The sequence below is a fragment of the Scylla paramamosain genome, chromosome 6 (assembly GCF_035594125.1).
Source record: "Scylla paramamosain isolate STU-SP2022 chromosome 6, ASM3559412v1, whole genome shotgun sequence".
Lineage (NCBI taxonomy): Eukaryota > Metazoa > Arthropoda > Malacostraca > Decapoda > Portunidae > Scylla > Scylla paramamosain.
In genome coordinates, this window is record NC_087156.1 from 17,396,154 (window position 1) to 17,421,996 (window position 25,843).

The window sequence follows — 25,843 nt, forward strand, 5'->3', positions numbered from 1 at the left end:
TTAAGAGGCATTTGAAGTCTTTCGTGTTACTCATAATGATAAATAAGATAGAATAAAGAGTTTGCCTTTTAAATTATTAGGAACATTTGGAGTCAATCATGTTACTGATAAAAAAAAAAAAGAGCAAGCATTTAATAATCAGGAACCTTTAAAATCTTACTCTTAGTCTTAGTTAAAATTCTTAGTCTTCTCTGTTATTTGTAAAAAAAATTTTTAAAGAACATTTGAAACTTTTCCTGTCATAGATAATGATAACATATAGAATACAGCACTTTCTCTTTTAATGATTAGGAGCACTTGAAATCTTTTCTTGTTTCTGTAAATGAGCATTGTTGGTCTTCTTTGTTAATAGTCAAGACCATTTTTTTTTTTTTTAGCAACATTTGAACTCTTTCCTTGTTATTGGTAAGGAGCACTCCAACTCTTCCCTGTTTGTGATAACGGGCATTGAAATCTTCGCTTCCTACAAACACAAGAAAAAGTTGAGAAACAAATCCATAAACAATTTCAGATGCAAAGTTTCTTCTTGAATTCAGAGCGTCCGTCTATTTCAGATGTAGCAATACTAATTATTTAAAGCATAGGTCGCCCAATTTGCATATTCCATTAATATTTAATGTGTTAATGTCCTAGCTGGTGTAATGGATTCCCACCACGATGTAATTATAACATGTGGTGTACTAAAAGGGCCACGTCAAAACTGGTAAATTAGTAAGCTGCCTGCGGTATCAAAAGCATCCTGTGTTTATTTATTTATGAAAACTGATTTATTTATTCCTTATTGTCGTTGTCTGTACGGCAGAACTGGCCTTACTGGAAAAGTTTTCGATTTTAGCACAGGGATACTTTGTGCTGCGTACTGTGATTAGGGTTAAATATACAGGTGAATGTGAATATATGTAAGAATTATAAGATCTTGTAATTAAAGTATATTCGAGAAACTAAATACCAATTAAATAACTAAAGAAGTAAAGACAAATAAGTAAATCTCTAAACAAATTATATAAATTGAGTATAGATAAATTAATTCATCAATAGACATGTAGGAAAATAAAAATAAATCCAATTAGAAATGTTAAAAATGTTACTATGTTACTGCAGAGAGAGAGAGAGAGAGAGAGAGAGAGAGAGAGAGAGAGAGAGAGAGAGAGAGAGAGAGAGAGAGAGAGAGAGAGAGAGAGAGAGAGAGAGAGAGAGAGAGAGAGAGAGAATTAAACAACTAACTGCACTGTATTTTCATTACTTATTTCATACCAACACGAATCCTGATACAAATCATCACAGTTAATTAAGAACAGCTCTCCACTAAACTGAAATTTAAAAGTACTGGGAAAATTAACTAATCTCCTTTTTAACATGTACCTGCCAAACAGTCACGTCGCAGGTAACGTGACAGGAGGTGGTAGGAAGGAACTAAGCCATATGATACGTCGCCACTAACTCATCGCAACCTTCACCTTGTCCTCAATATCCGACAGGTTACTCACCCTCCCTCCCACATCGTCAAGGCTGCCACTGTTGCCTTTCCCTCACGTCACCCTGAGTGCCCATTTACTAACCAATTCCGCCAGCGTGAATGGACAGCCCGCCCTGGTCAGCCCTCAAACTCCAGGCCAGATTGGGTCGCTTGCCACCAACCACCCGCCACCACCATTACCACCACCACCACCTCAGCGCAACAAGTCCCACGCGAGCTCATGTGAATATCGATTTCCGTGTAAATGTGCGGTTTTGGCGGAAAGTGAACAGAAAACGAGACTGAATATTGCTGACTGCGGCATGTAAACACCATCATCACCTCCTCTTCCTCCCTTAGGTCCTCCTCCTCCTCCTCCTCAAGCTGCCATTCGTCATCCCAGTCAGTCTCTGAAGGGTCGCTTGTCACTCTTCCTCGCACTTGACACATCCTTCACATCTCCAGCTAAGTTGCATCCACTCATACACATCACCACTCTGACCCTTACACACACACACACACACACACACACACACACACACACACACAATGCCCTCCTTACTGTATCATGGTCCACGCCTATGTATACGTTTATCATAATTTCTTTGTACCTTTCCCTCATTCCTCTCCCCGTCCCAGCCTCAGATGACAGCTTGCCCAGAACCAGCACACAGACAAGCACGCACTTCACCAGCGCCGCCTCACCACCTGGTCCTACCAGCCTCTCACACTCACTCACCAGACCACATTCTCTTGGTACTTGTTACCATCACAACAATGATAAACTGAACGTGTAACTTCCACAACAATGCAGGAATTCCGATGTGTGGGGAGTAAAAAATAGTTGATATGAATTAGAGAAAGAATATAAAGAAAGAGGTGAAGGTTTTGTTAGCTTGGGGTCAGATTGTGTTCAATTAGCGATACATACTCGAGGAATTAGTGAACATAGCAAAGAGGCGAGGCTATTTCCATTCTCATTTTGCTTGTGTCTTTTCTAGAGAAGATAATGTCACTAACAATACCAACAGTAATGACAGTAACGTTATTTTAGTGTTGTTATTGATACGGTTGTTGTTATTATTGTTGTTGCTGTTGTTGTTGTTGTTTGCACTGTCATCATTACCATCATTATTTCCATCATTACCGTACTAGTGATGTTGCCAATGTAATTATCTTCTACACCAATGATTCTGCATCCTTTTAACTTAATATGGCGTTGATAGTAACACTTCACATCACGGGAAGAATATTAAGGGATGGTAAATTTAGAAAACACACATAGGTTAACAGATACAATTTCTCGCAACTGCCAGCCTGAGCCGTTCCTGCAGGGTCCGGTGGTCGGGGCGGCGGAGCACGTACACGGCATCGTCTCCGTCTCGCCAGTGTTAACGCGCCAGGCACCGTAATTCATGATGCTTCGGGTGATGAATGCTAAGCCGCAGCATAGCCCAGGCACACCCACCCACCTGCGTTAAAAGCTGCAGCCTCATAGTAGAATTAAATGGAGGTGAGTGTGTCCAGTCCTGATATAGGCACAAGTCAGTCCCGTATGCCCCTGGTGGTTTAGACAGGACAGTAAACTAAAGTAAATCAAGGTAAGTGTGTCTGGTACTGATATAGACACAAGTTATGCTAGTATGACACTGATGGTTTAGACTCATTATTGTAAATAGGTAATACAGAAAGGGAACAAAAATAAAACACATCGAACAACTAGTCTCGTTTTAAAATAGGATATAAAAAATCTATTACGGCAAAGCAAAGTGGTGGTTAGGGATCTGAGGGAGGCACGCACCACCCCTCCCTCCTACACACACACACACACACACACACACACACGCACACAAACACGCACACACTCAATGTCTTGTTTGAATATACTCTCCTTCACTCATATTTTTCCCCTCCTGTTTGAATATGAGCTCAAGCTTGATGACTGTTTGCCTTGGATGATGAATAAGCGAAAAAGTCAAACACGGCCGCGGGTACACGCCTTGTCTTGCTTTTTTATTAGTTAACGTTCCGTCAACCTTCGCAAAAAAAAAAAAACTTTAGGCAAGGAACACAATCATGGAGAGAGAGAGAGAGAGAGAGAGAGAGAGAGAGAGAGAGAGAGAGAGAGAGAGAGAGGAGAGAGAGAGAGAGAGAGAGAGAGAGAGAGAGAGAGAGAGAGAGAGAATATAACAGACATTCAAACCCCAACGCTTCTCACTCCCCCCCTACACACACACACATGCCATCCACACTTCACTTCCCAGAACCAAGACTCCATCCACTTAAAGGCGCCAGAATGACACCTCACCACCTCACAACACACACACACACACACACACACACACACACACACGAATCCAACCAAACTAATAGTTTTAAATACTCGTCCAGTTATCATTAGTGGTCAGTCAAGTGGGGATAATCTCTCTTATATCTACTCCGTGTTTACTCTCCAAGCATTTTTTTTTTTTTCTCTACAAGGACCGTCACGTGTAGGTCTTTTGGTTTCTTGCAGCTTCCCTTATGTTCTTATGTTACCTGTTACATTTAACTGCTTTGTTATTTCTCTTAAATTTATTGGTGTGTTGCTTGTTTTGGATTTAGTTTAGAAAGACGCCACTGGTGATAAAAACAATGAACACAATTCACTCAGCTCAGCTCTCACTTCTGCTCAGTAAAATCGTTTACGTTATCCAAATAGAGTAACACATCATTCTCCCAATAAAAGCCAAAGGGTTGAAGAAAAAAAAAACAATCAATCTACTTTTTAATCCCAAGCCTTAGTGTCGTATCTCACTAATTCAGTAGACAAATCTAATATCCCCCCTCCCCTCTCTCTCACTTTTTTTCACCTGTGGCTTAATGAAAGGTCAGGTGTGTCAGCAACAAATTGTTCGATGGCGTTAATTTATAGATGGTTATTACAGTTAATTATGAGCTGGTGAAGAGTAAACACAAGCTGGGGTTAGTGATACACGTAAGTGACCACCAGTTTACTTTCCGTTCCTTCCGCCCTTACTTCCTTTTATTACTTTCTACCTTCTATCCTTCAGTCTGTCTCTACTAATCACCCCTCCCATCTCTCTCTTCCTCTCTCGCCTCCTCTTACACAGCCGCTCCCCCAACAGGATACGGGGTGCTAAAGGGGGAAGTTTGGGGTAACGGAGGGAGGAGCAGGGCGAGAGGTGGGTGGAAGACCTTGGGGAGGAATGGGGGAGGAGAACAGGAAGAGAGGAAGAGGAAGGGGGAAAAGGCAGGTGGTAGTGATGGTGGTGGTGGTGGTGGTGTTACAACGCCTACAGCAGGAATGTCAAGCTTTTGTCTAGCGCAGGCGGAGAGGTTTTAGCCTAAAGCGTTAGTTGTTTTTTTTTTTTTTTTTTTTTTATGTCGACGTCTGCTGCTGCTGCTGTTGTTGGTGTTGTTCTTATCTCGTCTAATAGGCCAGACGTGCTTTTCAGCTGTGTGTGTGTGTGTGTGTGTGTGTGTGTGTGTGTGTGTGTGTGTGTGTGTGTGTGTGTGTGTGTGTGTGTGTGTGTGTTTTTATGTAGATCGTAAAGAACAATGTATATATTTGTTTTATTCGTTGTTCCTAGATATTGTTTTCTTTTGCAATGTTGTTCTTGTAATAAACCCTTTTTTTTTCCCTCTCTCTTTTATCATATGATTTGTTCCATTATTTTTTTTATATTCATCTGATCTCTCTAATATAATATTCTCAATGTGTTTAATATATTTATCTTAGAAACTTCAATCACGTCGTATGTTTTTTTTTTTCCTAATCTTATCCCTCGTAACCGTGGGGACATGTTTTTGTTTACGCGTAGGCTGTTTTTGGCGGGTGGCTGCGGCTGGCGTCGTTCCCGTCAGGTAAACACACGTCCCGGCGGCTTAGCGCTAAACTGCTACATGACACTCTACCTTTTAATTAATTGCGCTCCGACAAGGCGCACTTCCTCCTCATTATCATTTTCCATTCGTTGCGTATCAAAAACAAAAAAATCTCACTTGATTCCACAAAAGCTCCGGTCAACTGTCTGGAATAACCTACTACGTGTACATGGCGAAGTGTGTGCCTGGGCAGGCAGCAAAGAGGGTGCGAAGGGGAGCGAAGGAGGGGCGAGAGGGAACCGGGTGTGCACTTGTATGTATTCTGAATGTGGACAAGAATCTAATGCCGTGGTCGATTATGCGTGGCTGTTGAATATCATGAATGTTAAGTGTGTATCAATACTTTTCTCTCCTCTCTTCCTCGCTGTAGGTTCAATTAAAATGCACCTCCCAGGCAGCAGGCGGCGGCAACACGTGTAATAACTATGTTTGGTTGGTTAGAAAAGCACTAGAAGAGCTAAAATACGAGGCAATGGACGGCGTCAAGGTCAAGGCCGCCACCCGAGCGTATAATGCCCGCCACCGCCGTACAAAAGACTCATTCCCAAAGTCATAATCAAGGTCAAGCAGGTACGAATCTTCCCAAGGTCACACTTTATCACTTCGATGCGCTTCCCCGACGACTGAGCGAAGCAGCGAGGCAGCCAGCGAGTGAATGAGCCACGCAGGCAGAGGTGTATCTTCGCCTCCTCCTCGAGTGGGTGTTTCTCGTCAAGATGGTATCGAGGGACGCGCTCAGGAGTTCACCCACGTAAGTCCGACCCTCTAACCACCACCACCACTACCACCACCACCTCAGTGACTCTACACTCTGGGTGCGCCGGAACGTTCCTTCTGTGTTTGTTCGACTTTTTTTCTCTCTTTCTCCCTCTCCCTCTCCTGCTTCGCTCTAACAGAGGTTTTACTATTCATAATCCTACTTCCTTTAGCTTTACGGGATTTTACAGCGCTACTGGGATCACCGTTACGATGCTGTAAAATAGCTGAGGCGCAGGACCTGACAAGTCATTCGGGGAGCGGGTGAGTACCGATCATTGCTGTCGGGGGCATTGAAAAGCGTCTTTGGGGCATCCAGTATGGGAGGAAGTGGTCATTAGAGTTTATGTGGCCAGGTAACAAAACAAGATGGGGTTCCCGCCGACGCAAAGAAGAGAACGGAAAGGAAGAGAAGGATAGGAGAGAAGGAGAGAAGGAGAGGAATAGGTACGGGGATCCCACTTTATACTGCCTTGTTTACATACAGCACAAGGGACGCTCGAGATAGAGTGAGGTAGTAGGTAGGTGGCGCAAAAAATCTCCCTCCTCTTCCTCCTCCTCCTTATCATCTCCTCCTCTTACTCATTCTCATGCTATTCCTTGTTCCCCTTCTCCTATTCCTCTTCCAGCTCCTTCCACTCCTCCTCCTCCTCCTCCCTCCCCTTGCTGCTCCTCCATTCATCTCTGTATTTGTGCCGGCAGACGGACACGCTCGGGTCGCGCCCCTCCTCTCCCCAACGTACCCTGGGTGAGGTTCTCGCTCCACCGCCCACGAGGCCCCACTTCCCCTCCCTCCCTCCCTCCCTCCCTCCCACTCGACCTCAACCCCAACCAACCCCTACCGCCAGCCAGCGTTGCCTCGCCCCACCTGAAGACACTTCCACCTCTAGCCTCATCTTTGTCTCGGTACCTGTCTGTGTCTGTGTTTATCTCTCTCTCTCTCTCTCTCTCTCTCTCTCTCTCTCTCTCCTCTCTCTCTCTCTCTCTCTCTCTCTCTCTGTCTGTCTCCTTGCGTTACGTAAAAAACAACATCTTAGGCCTGATTTAGTAATTTCGTCGCCAGCGAGGAGTTCCCTGGAGGCTTTGAGGTCCAGACAGGTGACACTTTTCCGTGACTTATACTTTGGGGTGATAAGCCTCAGCTAATTTTGTTTAGAGGTAGCGAGGAGGAAAAAAGGCACGAGAAGAAGGAAAAAAAAAAAAAGAGGAGGAGGAGGAGGGCAGGAACATTAGGAGTAGGAGGGAGGAAAAAAAAAAAAACGGAGAGGGAGGCAGTGATGAGTTCCAAATTTTACATCTGCTGAGAAATTTATGATGAGGTTTTACGAGGCATTAAACTTCGTAGATAAACCTGTTTCCACCCGCCGCTGGTTCCACGAAGCTAGGTGAGGAGGGAGCGTACGTAGGCGTGAGGGTGGAAGACACACGAACGTGGAGTGGAAGGAAAAATAGTCCTGAACGTGGAGAAGGACGTGGAACTAAGGAAATCACGAGGGTGGAAGGGGATTTCAGGGTAAGGAGTTAGGTGTAGAAGGATACAGAGGATGGAATAAGAGTGAGAGTGGAAGAACGGTTAAAGGAAGCATGTGGGAGGAGGAGTGATAACGAAAGTGAAGGGAGTATTAAGGAGGTAGCAGTGGAGTAGGTGGAGGGAACGAACGGTGCGAGTTGAGTGGAGGGAGTGTGGTTAAGTGGTGGAGGGTCCGAGATTATGAGTGTGAAGGAATGGATGAGAGAGAGAGAGAGAGAGAGAGAGAGAGAGAGAGAGAGAGAGAGAGAGAGAGAGAGAGAGAGAGAGAGAGAGAGAGAGAGAGAGAGAGGGCACCTTCGTATATCATAAACAAATAATTACACAAAGAATATTCTCGTTATAAAATCATAGCAACAAAACAAGATAATGAATAAAAAAGTTGCTTCTCACTTATGTTCCCGGCAGTTTTCATTACCTACACAGTTGTATTGACAGGCACCTTACACTAATAGAACCAGATAGGTATGTTAATCTGCTGTCGGTAATAAAAATTAAAAGCAAGGAGATCCAGGCTATTACATTGAGCCGAAAACAAAGAAGTGAGATGAAAAAAGAATAATACGTTGTTTTTTATCATCTTTATTTATTGGTTCATTTTTATACTTGTCAAGGAGTCTGGCCAAGGACACACCCCCTAAAAAAAAAGAAAGAAAATAAAGAAAGAAAGAAAGGAAAAAGTAAATAAATAAATAAAATGGATCAATAAAATAAATAAATAAAGAGACAGAAAAAAAAGTCCACTTAATGCGCCACTTCCAAACAATAAATTAAATATACATACACAAGAAAACAAAATACAAGCAACAACAGACCTGGAGTTCCTTACTAAACAATTTGTATATCTATCCTACACTAACTACTACCGGAAGAGACAGGACAGGAAAGTGGGTGGCTCCTGTAGAAGGATATTCAAATACGACAAGTTTGTCTAATCAACTTAAACAGAGACAAGCCAAAGAAGAAAGTGGACTCATTTCCTGTACACTCCACATAAATAATTCCATAATCAGTTAACAATAAAGCAGGAGCAACGAAAAAAAGGCACAGGAAATTACATGTAAATGGATATTCTAATACTAGCGGAGTGTCAAATGAATTTAAGATGAGCAGAAACATATCATAAACATAATAGTGATCTTATTTCCTGTATACGCCACGTAAGGTATTCATAATCAGTTAACAGTACAAGAGAAGCAAGGAAAAAAAAGCACAATAAAGTACATGGATATTCTAATACAAATATTTAATATAATCAATCTAAAACAAACAGAACCATGCCATTACAAAACACTGGACTCATTTCCTGTAAACGTCAAATAAGCAGTTTCATAGTCAGTTAACAGTACAGTATAGAAGCAATGATGAAAAGGGCACAGTAAGGAGAGCAGGAATCCACAGCCACGCCCCTGCAACGCCCCACACCCTGAGGAGAGTAGATCTCGTATTCTCATGGCCTTGGCTTCTACATCAAGATTACCGACAAGGCGTTCACCCGTAGGGAATAATTGGGCGTCCCGATGAACGTTATGTTTGTTACCTCTGCACGACATCATAATTATAGCAGTGGCAGTGGTAGTGGTGGTCGTGGTGAGGGTAGTATTAATGGTAGTGGTAGTTGTTGAAGAATTATTATTATAGTAGTAGTAGTAGTAATAGTAGTAGTAGAAGTAGTGATTTTTATTTATCGCACTATCTCCGTTTTTCCTTCTTTACCAATTCTCTTTGACTCTGCCTTCTAAGGCCTCTTCTGCGAGTTCCATTCCACTCCCTCTCTCACTTTCCTCGCTCCCTCCTTTATTCATTGTATACGTTTCTTATCTCTCACCTACTCCCCCTCCTCGCTCTCTTCCTCTGTCTCTCTCTCTCTCTTTCTGTCTCTCTCTCTCTCTGATCCTTCCCTCCCTCCTGACTCATTCTCCTTGATCCCTACCATATACCTGACTTACTTTCACCCTCTCACACTCTCCCTCTCCCTCTCATCCTTTAATAATTCACTCATGCCTCCCATTCCCTTGACCTTCCCTCTCACCGCTCTCCCCTTTCTCTCTCTCTCTCTCTCTCTCTCTCTCTCTCTCTCCTCTCTCTCTCTCTCTCTCTCTCTCTCTCTCTCTCTTGCAGATCAGACTCACAAAGCAGCTATAATTAACCAGAACTAACAGGAAACAATTAGAAGTCAGTGATACCTCTGTTTACTTTCAAGACGAGACGGCAGTGCACATAAGCATTACTATGGCTGTCTGTTGGCCGGGAATTATACGATCACCTCGAGGGAAAGGGGAAAGAGGAACACGAGGTAAGGAAGGAAGGTTAAGTAGATGAAATAAAGGAGGGAGAGAGAGGGGGGGAAGAGAGAGAGAGAGACTGGGAGGGAGAACAGAGAGAGAGAGAGAGAGAGAGAGAGAGAGAGAGAGAGAGAGAGAGAGAGAGAGAGAGAGAGAGAGAGAGAGAGAGAGAGAGAGAATGGAGAGAGGGAGGGTTCAGCAAGGTGGTGGTATATGTTCTGAGGCTAGAAACCTATCTCACGCTCAGGTTTTGCTGTTTGCTCCGCTGATCTGATGCCGATTAACGTGAACACATGCACCGCCAGCAGCGACGAGGCACCTCCGGAGGCAGAGGCGACAAGACCAGCTCAGTGTGAACGAGTTTTTACCCTTCATTTACATACGAGATACCGGAGAGAAAAAAAAAAAGACATCTTGCCGCTTTCTTGCTTGCTTGCTTGCGATACCGGGTTGTTTTCGTCCGCCTTGCAAGCCTTTCCGAACTGTAATATCCCAATTCCCTCCCCTAGTACCGCACAGGGAGAGTACTAGAGTTGGAGGGAATCCAGGAAAACTTTCGTCGACTTGGGAAAAGATGCTGCTCTCTTCCAATTAGTAAAATGTAAATTCAGAGACGCCCTCCTCGTAAACAGTTCTCCTGGTCCGTAGAGATTTTCTTTCTCCTATTTCTCCCTGCCTCCCAGCATCCCTCAAAATACTCACAGCGAAAGAAGGAGGAAGAAGAAGGAGAAAACGACAAAAACGAAACGAACGGTCAAGGATATTACGAAAAGAGGAGAGAAGCTGAGAGGAAGGGTGACGGGAATGATAGAGAAGAAAGGAAGAAAGTATAGAGATAAAGTAGGAGAGAAGGGAACAGGTAGAAGAGGACAAAGAGACATGTGAAGGGAGGAGAGGAGGATGTGGGGTAGAGGGGAGGTAGTTAGTGCGAATGGGAGGCAGGGAGAGAGACGTAGGCGGGAGATGATTGGAGTGTGACTAGTGTGGGCGGCAGCAGGAGGCCAGGAGTGGGGGACATAGGAGGGGGTCGGAGGGCAATCAGGTGGTGGGGTCCCGTGGGTTGTGTGGGCGAGGGAACAAGTATGTGGCCGTGGGAGCCATGGGTAGCGTGGGCGTTGGGGAGGGGAGGGTGGTGTGTGGATCATGGGGAGTGTGGACGAAGGTGGCAGGTGGTGCAGAGCGGGGGGCAGCGGGGGACGGTGGAGGGCAGGGCCACACCACCCGCGGTGATCATGACGTTCGTAATTGTGGCATGAAGGTGGGCGTGAGGACCTTGAAGACCTCATGCAAGGGGCGCCCACACTCAGCCACCACGTCCCTCCTTCCAACCCTCCCTTCGTTTCTTCCCTGATTCCCTTCTTCCATCCCTTCATCCTGTCCCTCCTAAAATCCCTCCCTTCTTTTCCTATCTGACTTCTATCTTCCTTCCCTTCATCCTGTCCCTTCTTCCCTTCTTCCATAGACAAACAGTCCTTCACTTCATTCCTCCATACAATTTCTTCCTTTCTTCCATTTCCCCTGTCCTTTCTTCCCTCCCATCAACAAGCAATCCATTTTATCGTTCCCTTCATTCAGTCCCTCCCTCCTTCACTCCCTGCTTCGTTTGCTTCATCCTATCACCCCTTCCTTTCAATCGACACCCAGTCCTTCCCTCCCTTCTTCTCCTTCGTCCAGCTCATCCTCCCTACCTTTCCCCGTGTCCCTCCTTCCCTCCGACAAGCACCAGTATTCCAAGGTATGATGAAGGTAATAGTTACTTGTTTTCAGCGGTTCATCAGCAGTACACGCAAGCCAGTAGGAAGAACCATCCCGGAGCTCCATTCTGCTTCCTGTTTATAAGGATGTGAACTGCGGCTCGGAAAGAGGGTCACCTAATGGAAGATAATATCACGTGCACCTTAATTATTCTACTCTAATGAAGTACCTCCTTTACCACGAAAAAGAAAATGCAAAAATACACAATATGTGGTAAGAGGTTGTGTTTATTTCTATTATATGTTTCTATTATATGCCGAAAATTAGAATTAATTTGCTGTTTTAGTCGAAATTAATAGTTATTTGATGTATATATTCTCTCTCTCTCTCTCTCTCTCTCTCTCTCTCTCTCTCTCTCTCTCTCTCTCTCTCTCTCTCTCTCTCTCTCTCTCTCTCTCTCTCTCTCTCCTGCCGGCTGCATGTATTCACGCATCAAATGTACCTAAGTGCTTTGGGTTCTCTGTTCCGCCTCGCATTTTTACCTCTCTCCTCTAACGCTCCTTGTTCTCCGCCGACTCTATTCCCATCTTGCTGAACTGTGTGTGTGTGTGTGTGTGTGTGTGTGTGTGTGTGTGTGTGTGTGTGTGTGTGTGTGTGTGTGTGTGTAAGATAACTAGAAATTGATAACGATCTATGATTATTTTATTATAATTTAACGATGTAGATGACTTGTTTCTTTTGCTTATTTGTTTATTTACTGAGTGATTTATCTATTTACTTGTTTACTATTCTCTCTCTCTCTCTCTCTCTCTCTCTCTCTCTCTCTCTCTCTCTCTCCTCTCTCTCTCTCTCTCTCTCTCTCTCTCTCTCACACACACACACACACACACACACACACACACACACACACACACACACACACAAACACAAATGGCAAAAACCATAACAGATTCAATTTCACAATGAATTTCGCAAGTAAGCACGTCCCCGCTCTGAAAGAAAAAATATTCTTTGATGTTTTGCGGGAAATAAATGGGAGCCTTTAGCGGGCACTTCCAATTTACTGTAGCGTAAATATGGGAATCACAAATGAAACCACCAAATCACTGTGAGTCAATGTAGATAAAAAAAAGTAAATAAATAAATGAATGAAATATATGTTCTAAATAAATCATTAATGCATCAATACGAGTCCGCGTTTATGGCGATAAAATACAAACACTCTTCATTAGCGACACCTTTGAATTTCGCGAGGGGAAAAGTTTCCTTCCATTTTGGCAGATTAAAAGTGTATTATATATGTGTATTTTTTTTTTTTTTATGGTCGAACCAGCGGCCAGCGACGGCTCGTGGAGTTTAATTAAAATGCTAGGATGCTTAATTTGGCGGCGGTCGTAAAAAAGATTAGGCCAGCGGAGAGCGGCACTGGCGGTGCGCCGATCAATACTGTGCCACCTCAAGATTGCACACAAGCACACACACACACACACACACACACACACACACACACACACACACACACACACACACACACACACACACACACACACACACACACATGGAAACAAGACCACGTGTGTTTAAATCAAGAGTTGTATACTATAACTAGATAGATAAACACACACACACACACACACACACACACACACACACACACACACACACACACACACACACACACACACACACACACACACACGGAAACAAGACCACGTGTGTTTAGATCAAGAGTTGTATACTATAACTAGATAAACATACACACACACACACACACACACACACACACACACACACACACACACACAGAAGCAGACACACACACACACACACACACACACACACACACACACACACACACACACACACACACACACACACACACACACACACACACACACACACATACACACACACACACACATACACACACACACGTAATGGCTGTTCCAAGAGGCATCACGGGACGCCATATTCGTAATAGGAAAAAATTAATGAAACACAGGGAATAAATTTGCTCAATCAGCCTCCCTCGTGAGTGTTGCCTGGGTATTGCTGGGAAAAAAAAATAATCCAGGATTTCAATTTCGCTCGTTTTTTAAGGTGTGTTTTAATTCTAATGATGCTCTTTGTTTGTTTTATGCTTATTATTATTATTATTATTATTATTATTATTATTATTATTATTATTATTATTATTAATATTAATATTATTATCATTATTATTATTATTATCATCATCATCATCATCATTATAAGCATCACGTTTAATTTTCAACCCGTGTCAAGAGAGAATAACTGTTATGATAATGCATATATTTTGTGGCTTTAAAAAATAATTTCATATAGTAAAAAAAAAAATCACAACAGCAAATAATAAATACACAAGCATTTGTATTGAGACATCTAAGAGGATCCACTGCCATCAGTATCAAATGGTGCAGGCTAGCGATATACGAGTATAAGGTTCGTTTCTTTACATTAGGTTGGGTGTTGAGATTATGACAGCATAATAAAGGAAGGATCTAATACATATTATTTTCAGGATATTCAAAACATTTAATTAGAGGCTCCATTGTTTTATCAAAATGAAATGGTGAAGATTAGCGACCAGTGAGGCTCATTTCATTACGCTTGGTCGAATGTCTGAAGTCACGGCAGCACAAGAAGGGAAGGAATCGGTACATAGTGCTTTCAGGACCGTACACTCAAGGACTTCGGCGCCTTATCTCGACAGCTTGTAACAAACTCATAGAGGAAATGACTGGGGATCTCTAGCATGTTTTAACGACACTGGTTGTAGTTTAAAAGGTATTGCCAATCGTCAATGGGGAAAAATACTCATGACAATTTCACTTATTGTCTCTGTGGCACTTGAAAAAAGTTCTGATCAGAAAAAAAAATATTGTTTACGAATGCAGATATAAGTCATAAAAGGAAGCAAATTCGATGTAGCTAAATATGGAAATTGGTGCGTCCTAATTAGGATGTGAGGGAGTGATTCGGTTGTTAGGTACTTGAAATATAATACTCTCTCTCTCTCTCTCTCTCTCTCTCTCTCTCTCTCTCTCTCTCTCTCTCTCTCTCTCTCTCTCTCTCTCTCTCTCTCACGTCCAAACTGCTCCATCGAAGAAAAAAATCTAAGAAATCGAACACTCGTGGAGAATCTCAGGATTATTTTGGATCGCCATTAATTGCCACAGGTTCGGCAATCTGGACTGGAGGAGGAGGAGGAGGAGGAGAGTGAGATAGAGAGAGATAAAAATAATAGAGAAAAAATAGTCCAGTTTTAGGAGGAATGTCCGACTTCCACACAGGGTTCCCGGCAATGGACTGGCCCCGGGTGAATCAAGAAAGATAGAAGAAAAAATTAAGTCAGAGAAGGAAGAGCAAGAACATGAGGAGGAGGAGGAGGAGGAGGAGGAGGAGGAGGAGGAGGAGGAGGAGGAGGGAAGCGAAAGGATAAAAGGCAAGGGGATGTAAGAGAATCAGGAGTGGGTTGGAAGGACGCTGGGTAGTTCGGCGGAAAAGAAAAGAAGGAAATGAAGGGAGGAAAAGTCAAAAGAAGAGACGTACCGAAAGAGAAAGAGGAAGAAACAAAGGAAAATCGAAGAGAAGTCAGAGAAGGAGGAAAAAAAATATAGGAGGGAGGGACGACCGACTCGAATGAAACTAGATGAGACACAAGGATGAAAGAAAACACAGAAGGAGAAAAGACAACGCAGCAGGGAGGAGAATGCAGAGAAAGGAGATACGGAAGAGAGAAAGGCACGGCGGAATACAAGATAAGGTTAAAAATGAAGATCGGAAGCAATGCGAAAAAGGAAAAAGAAAAAAAAAAGAGAATTGCAAAGAGAGAGAGAGAGAGAGAGAGAGAGAGAGAGAGAGAGAGAGAGAGAGAGAGAGAGAGAGAGAGAGAGAGAGAGAGAGAGAGAGAGAGAGAGAGAGAGACGTAAGCATCCAATAACTAGTAATCTTGCATCCAAATAATTAAGATATCGTGTTCTTGAAGGCAACGATCAGAGAGAGAGAGAGAGAGAGAGAGAGAGAGAGAGAGAGAGAGAGAGAGAGAGAGAGAGAGAGAGAGAGAGATGAAAGAGGGAAAGAAGGGAGGGGTACGTGGGAAGGGAGGAACCCAACCAAATCCTTTAAGCTGCCTTGATCCTAACTCGCCTTAATGAGGTGTTAAAATGCACTTCACTTCCCGAACCGAGTTACCTCACATAGTTGATTTCGATTCTTTTTAATCCCAGTTGATGTTAATTCGACCATTTTCCTTTATTTATTTATTTTTTCTTTCTTCTCAGATGTTTCAGCCGCGGTATTCTGACGCTGCGCTTTTTGTGTGTATTTTGTGTTTACGACTAAATGATGCGCAAGTAAGTTACTATATTTACTGTTATAGTTTGTTTTTTTTATGATTTTTTTTATCCCATTTACTGCTAGATAAATATTTTCTTTATCCGTCACTGACTTTTTTGCATTTTTACTCATGTGTTACAGCCTTTTGAATAGTTGTGGCCTAAAGGGACAAAATTAACTCTCTGCTTCTCTTTTTTCTTTATGTATCTATGCCAACTTTTTCTTTACATTACTATCAATGTTGAAAGAAAGACCATAGCAGTGAAGGGGGTAACTGCAATGACTTCTCTCCCATGCTTAGATTAGATTAGATTAGAGTACAATTCCAAAGAACACAACTGAAAACAAAAGGAATTATGCGGTTTATTTTCGTACTTCTAGTTATATTTTTGCTCAGTGAAATTATCAAGGGCTACTAAGATAAAATAACACATCAAAAGGATTTAAAGTATCTTCGTTCTCCAAGTTACTGTATATGTACTCAGTGAAATTACCAAGACGTACGTAATAACAAGTTTCATTGTTATTTGTCATTCTGGGCATTAACATTCAGAGCACTGTAGGAAAATTGCTTAATTGGACAAACAGAAGAAAAAGAGAGAAAATTTCAGGTTAATTATGTGTTTTCTAGGCTACAGATCCACTTGAGAGACTATATTACAAAATGTTTAAAAATTTGTATGATTAGAGGAAAAATGTCTAAATGTAAAAGATTCAAAGGCAGGAAGCAAGATCAAAGGCAGGAAGCAGGAAGGCATTGCACAGTACATCCTTGTGTAATTATTTAAACATTTCAGCGAGCTGGGTGATGATGAGGTGAGGCAGGCAAAGTAAAATAATGAGTAAACATATGCTAACAATAAAAATTAGTAGAAGTATGAAATTACAGCAATGAGTAAAGAAGGGAATGAGAAGGTAACGGTTGGTATGACCTCTACCATTCCTGTCATGCATATCACTGCCGTTACCATTCCCATTACTACCATCACTACAACCTGTACCATAACCACCACTACCGCAATAAGGTTCTCTGCCATCACTACCATAACTACTACCATTATTCTCACAAAAAATAGGTGCGGTCTTCATCACCACCTAAAAAACAACTGCAGATACTAAAACTATCGATGCAATTGTCACCACCATCCTATCATGGAAATTACTACTACTACTACTACTACTACTACTACTACTACTACTACTACTACTACTACTACTACTACCACAAGTCCACCAGTAGCACCAGTATCATTACTGAAAATTTTACATTAACACCAAAACAAAGACGACCAATACAATTTTCACCTCCTCCACCACCACCACCACCACCACCACCACCACCACCAGGAAGCAAAACCCTCAGAGTCCAACGAGAAGCACAAAACTTTTTAGCATATTTGATCTCGATGTCAACTGCACGTCCACTCCATCGATCACGAGAGAGAGAGAGAGAGAGAGAGAGAGAGAGAGAGAGAGAGAGAGAGAGAGAGAGAGAGAGAGAGAGAGAGAGAGAGAGAGAGAGAGAGAGAGAGAGAGAGAGAGAGAGAGAGAGAGAGAGAGAGAGAGAGAGAGAGAGAGAGAGACGACCGTGCTACTTTTCAATAAAACACGACGTACTGCTCTATAATTTTCACTCCCCTGACACCCACCCACACCCACACACACACACACACACACACACATTGAGGACCCACGAAGCTTCCTGCAAGTCAAGCCGTTCCAGCCAAAGTCCCAGAACAGTTGAGGCAGCGCAGGGTAACTGAGGAGATTTACCACTGACACAGTTTGAAATGGAAGGATTGCAGGGGAGCGGCTGGGAAGGAAAGAGAAAGAGAGAGGGAGAGAGAGGGACTGGGAGAAAGACAGATAGAGAGGGAGGAGTGAGAGGGATGAACGAATAGGAGTCTGCAACCTTTTCTCCATGTCTGTGCTTCATCTCTCCCCGGTTATACCTCGCCCTATCTGCCCGCTGATGTATTTCTGGATTGAATGCATATTGGATTGGAGGTTGAGGCAGTGAGGGAGTGAGGGAAGGAGGGAAAGAGGGAGGGAACTGAGAGAGAGAGAGAGAGAGAGGGAGAGGGAGAGAGGCATAATGGGGATGAGGAGGGGTCCGCTTAACTCAGCCATGCTTTTGTTTTCTTGTGTCGCACAGTTGTCTCTCTCTCTCTCTCTCTCTCTCTCTCTCTCTCTCTCTCTCTCTCTCTCTCTCTCTCTCTGAATATGTGTATTACAGAAAGAACTGAATATCGATTAATTTAACAGATGCGTAGAGAGAAATAAGGATAATAAATAAGTTTTCCTTGAGAAATTCAAAGGTCATATACAAACGAATTAACATAAAAAAAAACAGCATAGTAAGTTTAACTGCATAATAAAACAGGATAATGGTTTTAGAAAGCTTAAAAAGAAATAAAAGACATAAAAAAGAGGAAAAGAGGTAAAAAAATAAAAGACCCAGAAATAAGATGCAGGACAAAACAAGCCGGCGATACGCGGAAGAAACTTAACCTTACCTTTCTGAGCATCGTTACGTGAGGGAAGAAGAACAAAAGTAAGAAACGGGAAGCATTAGCGTGTCAAAACTAAACACGGAACACCCACTCACACTCACCTGGTCTCCTCCCTCGGCAGGTGAGCGGCGGCGGCGGCGGCGGCGAGGTCACTGGGGCGGGAACGAACATGCAAATTACAGCAAGAAGTTTTAGGGCTCGCCTCAGGTTGTTTCCTTAATAATGTGTGGAAATTACATGACACAGTTATGCATGACTTCTTATCACGGTGGCGTAAAATGGTGCGATGGTTTGGTTTGGTAGTGGTGATGCTACGACGATGGATATGGTAGTAATCGTGGCTATGGTAGAGCAACTGATACGGAAACGTGGCTCTAGTGATGGTGTTCGTGATGGCAATGGTGATTTCAGTTTAACGTCAGTGATAATGGTAGCGGTGGAAGTGGTAGCTAAATAGTGGTGATGGTAATGTAATGGTGGCATAACAGTATAGTAGTGATGGCAGTAGTGGTTACACTCATGATGTTGTAATGGTGGTGGCAGTGACGACATAGAAACCTAGTGGTGGTAGTAGTGGTGGTGTAATAATAGCAACAATGGCATTAATGGTGACGATGGTGTAGTGATGGTAGCATAGCAGTGGTGACATGGCAGCGGCGGCAGCAGTGTAGGGGTGAAAGCTACCCACGGATGGTGATAATTTGTATATTCCAACATTAGTGAGGCAACACGGAAGCAATAAAAAGCGGTAATTACAGTCATCAACCTGCGCCCAGTGCCGCCCACCTCCCCCTTCCCGCCCACGTCACCCACCTCGACCACGCCCACGGCCCACGCGCGGCACGGGTTGCCCTTACCCAATATCTACGCCCTTAGCACAACCACCCACGCCCTCCTGCACGCCTACACGCCTCCACAGGATCCGCAAAGCAGTCCTTCCACCCACCCATCCACCCCTCCACCCGCCTCCACTTGTCATGATCCACCCAACCCAAGGCGAGCCACTCCTGCTGCCACACGCACACACACACACACACACACACACACACACACACACACACACACACACACACACACACACACACACACAATCTGCATGCACGATCATTTCTTTCCATTAGTCCTTGAGTATATATAAACAAAGGTAATATAATAGGTAATGCCAAAAGGAACGTTATGATATATTATATGACTGCATTAAAAGTTTTATTATTTTTATTACTAACATTAACTCTGTTATCATTACCATAACCAGAACAGTTATCATTATACTAGACTACTTTTTATCGTTCTGAACCCTGTTATTATTAGTAACGTTATGTTAGTCCGTCCTAAAAAAAAGAGAAAATACAAGTTAATATATAAAAAGATCAACGGTATCACTTATTGTATTCTTTGGTTAAGCTTTTATTTTCCCCGCTTCCGTGCCGCGTAACAGGGAATAAATGCGTATCGTTCAGGGGACATCGAAGTAAATGAACCAGAAAAAAAGAAGGACGAAGGAAAAAAGAATAAAAAAAAATAGTCATATCCATAGACTCCGCAGCAAAACCTGCCTCACGACTGGCGCCTCGCAAACCTTCATGCCTTGTAAGGTAAAATGCTGACTGGAAGAGGTGGGGAAGAGAGGTAGGGAGGGAGAGAGGCCGCGGTCAGGGGCACGCAGCGGGCTGGCCCTCCCCACCCCTTCACCCCACACCCGCCCAAGGCCAGCGGGACACACACACACACACACACACACACACACACACACACACACACACACACACACACACACACACACACTCCGTTACCCATAGGCCAAGGCGAGTGCCAGTGCGGAATACCTCGCATCCGGGAAGACTCGGGACTTGTTCACGTCGTATTTGCTTCCTCTGGTCTTTAGCAGTGGCAGCCTCGCTAGAGCCGCTGACGAACATGAGTTGTAGTGGAAAAGGAGTGAAAAAATTATCTTGTTGGGACTCAGAAGACTGTGTGTGTGTGTGTGTGTGTGTGTGTGTGTGTGTGTGTGTGTGTGTGTGTGTGATGTATTTTACTGATTTCCTTGACTTGTCGGTGTTTCATCACCAGCTTACACGCTGAACAGGTATAAACACAAGTGGATACCTTAGGTGGAGAAAATAAAGACACAAATGAAAACAAATTACCTGATAACCCGTTAGTGGGGGAAGGAAGGTCGGGAGCAAAAGCTATATGGGTTAATCTGGCACTTGCAAAAACACAAGGCCACACACACACACACACACACACACACACACACACACACACACACACACACACACACACACACACACCGATAAGCCGGACGCCGGGTACAGCCGAGCACTGTCTCCCGCAGGCGCTGTCACTCCGCCTCCAGATACAGATTTCACCTCGAACACCTGACAGTTGCACGGCGGGAGACACAGCCAGAAAAAAAAAAAAGGAAAAAAAAAAAGAGAGAGAGGGTGAGGATGGAGTACAGAGGAAGGGAAGCGCGCGAGAAAAAAAAAAAAAAAAAGTGTTGTTGGAAAAGGGTGGAGCTTACAAGGGGACAGAATACAGGAAATCAAGAAAGGGGAAATAAAATGGGGAACTGTGCAGGCTGGCGGGAAACTAGAGGAACTGGAAAAAGGATTGAGTCCGCGAGAAAAACAGCCCCTGAACTTGTGTGGCGAGAGTGAAGGTGGTGACGCCACGCCTTTTACTGTCATGATGACGGGGCAGCGCGGGGCTTGGGGAGACGAGGGAGAAGGGGAACATTGCTAGCAGAGGGAAACGTAAAAAGGAAAAAAAAAAAAAAAAAATTGAGTGCATTCAAAAAGTGTGAATGAAGAAGAGACAAAATCTTAGTTTATAGTGTAACGTTTAAAAACTCTAGAAATTGGCAAGCAATAAAACGTCACCCAGTCACGCAATATCACATGAAAATGTCGAAAGTGAATGTGGTTATGTCGACGTTGATCTTCTCAAGCTGTTTTTGGACACGAAACAGCGGGAAAATCTAAACAAGACGGTTTTTTTTTATTTATTTATTTTTTTTTATTTTTTTCGGATCTCATACCTCTCCAAGGCGTCATTTCATCCTGTGAGGGAGGCACGGCTATCCTGAGGTTTCTGAATGTGACAGTGATACAGCATAACGGCGACAGCAGGAAAAAAACGACAAGCTAAATCCGTTTCTACTGATCCTTCACAGCTTAGACGGAATCACGAAACTCGCTGAAATATTAATATCTTTCTGAACTGATATATGAAAACTGACTAAAAAGATCAAGAAAAATAAACTAGGAATGGAAATAATGTATCCTTCGTCCTACTCCGTCCCGTCCCGCCCTATTCCGCTCTATCCTGCTCTACTACACTCCATGAACACTTCGCATCGCCTTATTAAGCCTCGTCATACCTTTCTGCCCTATTTTTTTTATTTTCTATCTCGACTCAATCCTGTCTTGCTCTGTCTCACCCCTCCCAACATAATTTCATCACGTCCCACCATCCTAGTGCTTTGCTCGCCTAACTTTTCACTTAACTAACCCAGTTCTAAGTTTCACACCTCACACCCCTTCCTATCCGGTCCACATCACTGCACCTCATCTACTTACTGAAACCACTTAAGTCCTCCATCGCAAACAATCTCAAACCTTCCACCCTCTACTACGTTTCCACAACCCTCCACTTCCACTCCAACTCCCTCCCTTACTCACTTACCCCATCCAAGGCAGAGTTATTCAACCTACACCACCACGCCCCGCCAACCTATCTTCTCTCAGCGAACCCAGTCCTGCTCCAATCCTGCACATAACCTTTCCCCCATCCAGCACCAACACCTCCCCTCACCCCAGCTATCACCCCGTCCCTCGTCCCGCCCCGCCCCAGCCCAGCAAGGGTATGAGCCCCCAGCCATACCTCACCCTCACTCACCCAGTCTTCGCCAATTGTTTCTTTCCCACTCATCTTTATCCCGGCGAAGACGTGACCAGGGTACGCCGGGGCACTGATGTGGGAGGCAGATGGAGGGACGTGGTGGAACAGAGAAAGAGGGGAGAGGAGAAGACTGAGAAGGAAATGGGAGAAGAGGTCAAGGAGGAAGGGAAGGAAAGAGAGGGAGAGGGAGAGAGAGAGGGAAAGAGAGGGAGGGAGAGAGAGAGAGAGAGAGAGAGAGAGAGAGAGAGAGAGAGAGAGAGAGAGAGAGAGAGAGAGAGAGAGAGAGAGAGAGAGAGAGAGAGAGAGAGAGAGTCAACATGAGCGGGAAAAAAACCTGGATTTACTTACGTACTGTACGTCGTGATCAACTTACACACACAGACAGACAGACACACACACACCACTCTATGTTGTATATCGTAATTCTTACAAATTTACCACTTCACATATTATCACGGTAAACATGAACATAATTTATTAATACTTGAGCAAATATCACCAGCTTTTAATTTCAAAATGTATGTTATTTACTTCACATTGAATCTACTGATGATTAAAAGAATATTCTCATTAACAGTAGTAGTAGTAGTAGTAGTAGTAGTAGCAGTGGTAGTATTTGTTGTTGTTGTAAAAATAATAACAATAACTACACACACACACACACACACACACACACACACACACACACACACACACACACACACACACACACACACACACACACACATGTAATCAACATTCACGATAACACTCCTCCAGTAATGTAATCCCCACACTAAACCACCGCAAGATTTGCGCACTTCACCACTAATGCAATGCCCCATAATATTCCCACTATTAATTTTCACCTCATAAACATTTCATGCGTAACACACACCACTCATAATCTCCCTCCTCCTCCTCCTCCTCCTCCCTTCCCTCGCCACACTGTAATCCTCACATTTCTATACCAAGATTAACAGTTATTCTTAAGAGTTTACTTTCCTATTCACTAAGTGTGACTTTGCTAATTCATGTTCTTTTTCTGCACTCGGATCACTTTGTCCAAACACAGTAGTCTTTTTTTCTAATTGCATTCGTATTCATGAAGTTCCCACTTTTATTTTACAGATTAAATTTGCTTACTGATATGCACACATATGGTAAGTATTCAAATGAGTGTCTGAAGTGTTTAATGCAGTCTGATGCTAAGCTGCTTGAGTGAACACACACAAACACACACACACACACACAAACACACACACACACACACACACACACACACACACACACACACACACACACACACACACACACACACACACACACACACACACAGGGATGAGAGAGGGAGTCACACAGATGTAATAAATATCAAGAAAGGGTGAGAAAAAATAAGCCTGAGGTGATGAAAGCAAATAGTTAGACAACGAAGAGTAAGTAATAACAAAGGAATGAAAGGGAGGATGTAAACAAAGTAAGTAACCAGTCCAGCCACTTCTTGCTCTCTCTCTCTCTCTCTCTCTCTCTCTCTCTCTCTCTCTCTCTCTCTCTTTCTCTTCTCTCTCTCTCTCTCTCTCTCTCTCTCTCTCTCTCCCCACGGAACATCGTGCAGCAAACTCCTATAACAATGCCACTCCAGTGTAATAACAATAATAAAAAACATTGCACCTCTCACTCCCTCTCTCTCCTCTCTCCCACTCCCTCCCTCCCGGTCAGTCGAGCCTGCCTGTCGTCCTCCTCTTCCTGTCCCTTCCCTCCGTCCCTCCGCCCGCTCGCCTGCTGCTGCTGCCGCTTCCCTCCTGCCCAGACACGTCTAGCCGGGGAGCGGTCAGGGCCGTGTTGCTAGGAGGAGCCGCGACCCTCACTTTTGTAGGGGGATTGCAGGTATAAGGTGACTAGGCTGGTTGGCTGGCCGGCTGCGTGGCTCAATGGGTGGATGACTGGCCGGTTAACTGTCTGGTAGAGTGGTGCTGAATGACTGTCTGTGTGGGTGGATGACTGGCTGGTTGGCTGGGTGACTGAATAAGTATAAGTGACCGGTTGGCTGGGTGGCTAAATGACTGGATGACTGCTGATTAGGTGGCTAGCGTGATGGCTTGGTGGTTAGCTTGCTGTTTGACTCACTGGGGGCATGAATGGATGGGCTGGCTGTCTCACTGGCTGGTGGAGCGGATACCTGTTTCATTGGCTGTGTGATTGGCTGAGGTGACTTGTCGGTTACCATGGATGGCTTACGATCTGCCTGATTGCTTTACTGAATGACACAATCGTTAGTTCATTGCTTGCTTGGTTGATTGATTTAAGTCGTTCATTGGTTCATTTGTTGGCTGACTGGCGACTGATTGGTTCATGTTCTGGCTTACAGGATGGACTGTTTGACTGGATGTCTGACTAGTTATCAATTGCCGGATTAACAGAATGACGGGCTGATTACTAAATATCTCGCTGGATGGGCTGACTGACACACTGACTGGCATCTGGCTGGATGACTTGATTAACGTAACTGGCTGACGAGTTAAATGATAAGCTGATAGACTTGACTTGCTGACATGCTGGCTGTGGGTCTGACTAACTGGCAGACTGGCTGGCTGACAGGTTGCAACACTGGCTGGGTAGATGTTTCAACATAACTGGCAGCGCGGAATCATCTACCTTACATGGAATGATACCGCGTCGCTGCAGTGCCGAGGCTCCTCACCACTTATCTGGGTTACTTGGTTACTGGCTCGTCGGGGGCTAGTGAGACCGATGGTAAGGTCGACGGGCGCGTGGTTCAGTGGCTTATTAAGTCTACCGGCGGTGGAGATTTGTGTAAGGGGGACGACAGGGACGCTGCCGGCCTGGGATGGTGGGCTGGCGGGGGAAGGGACAGGGCCGCCTCGTCAACCCGCGGCCTTCGTGGGGAGATTAGCATACTTACCATGGGCTTCGGTAACGCGAGAAGCCAGCCTTACAGCGTCTCTTAAGGCTATCAGTGTTCGTGCAACCCCCAAGAAGCCCAGAGTCCTGCAGTCCCTTCCCAACGTGCCTGTCAGCCCCTACGACTCTAGGACGACCACCCCTTGACAGGACTTGAGGAGGGAAGAATGAAAGGAGGGTACTGGAGGAGGGGTAGAAGTGGTGAGGGGTATAGGTAGAGGAGGAGTAGGAGTGATGGGGGAACAGGAGGACAGGATATGGGATAATTTATTAATCCAGGAAGATAAGGTACAAAAAGGTATGATATGAAGCCCCACAATATATCAGACGCGGATGGGCTGGCCGGGAGAGGAGGGACGACACGGGAAGAGATTTAGGAATAATACTCAAAAACAAGTGAAGCGGACGTAACACAAACACACACACACACACACACACACACACACACACACACACACACACACACACACACACACACTAAAGCGAAAATTTTGTGTATATAAAACGACGTACACTATAAAAGTATCCATGATTTTTTTGTATACACTTATAAATA

At 44.1% G+C, this 25,843-nt stretch overlaps 1 long non-coding RNA gene across 1 annotated transcript in view; it reads right to left on the reverse strand.

Moving 5' to 3' along the window:
• Positions 1–18,638, reverse strand: part of LOC135101107 (uncharacterized) — a 197,833-nt gene extending 179,195 nt beyond the window's left edge. Inside the window, exon 1 of the long non-coding RNA XR_010269028.1 lies at positions 18,582–18,638. This is a non-coding gene — a long non-coding RNA (uncharacterized LOC135101107). The remainder of the gene's footprint in view (positions 1–18,581) is intronic.
• Positions 18,639–25,843: the final 7,205 nt, after the last annotated feature.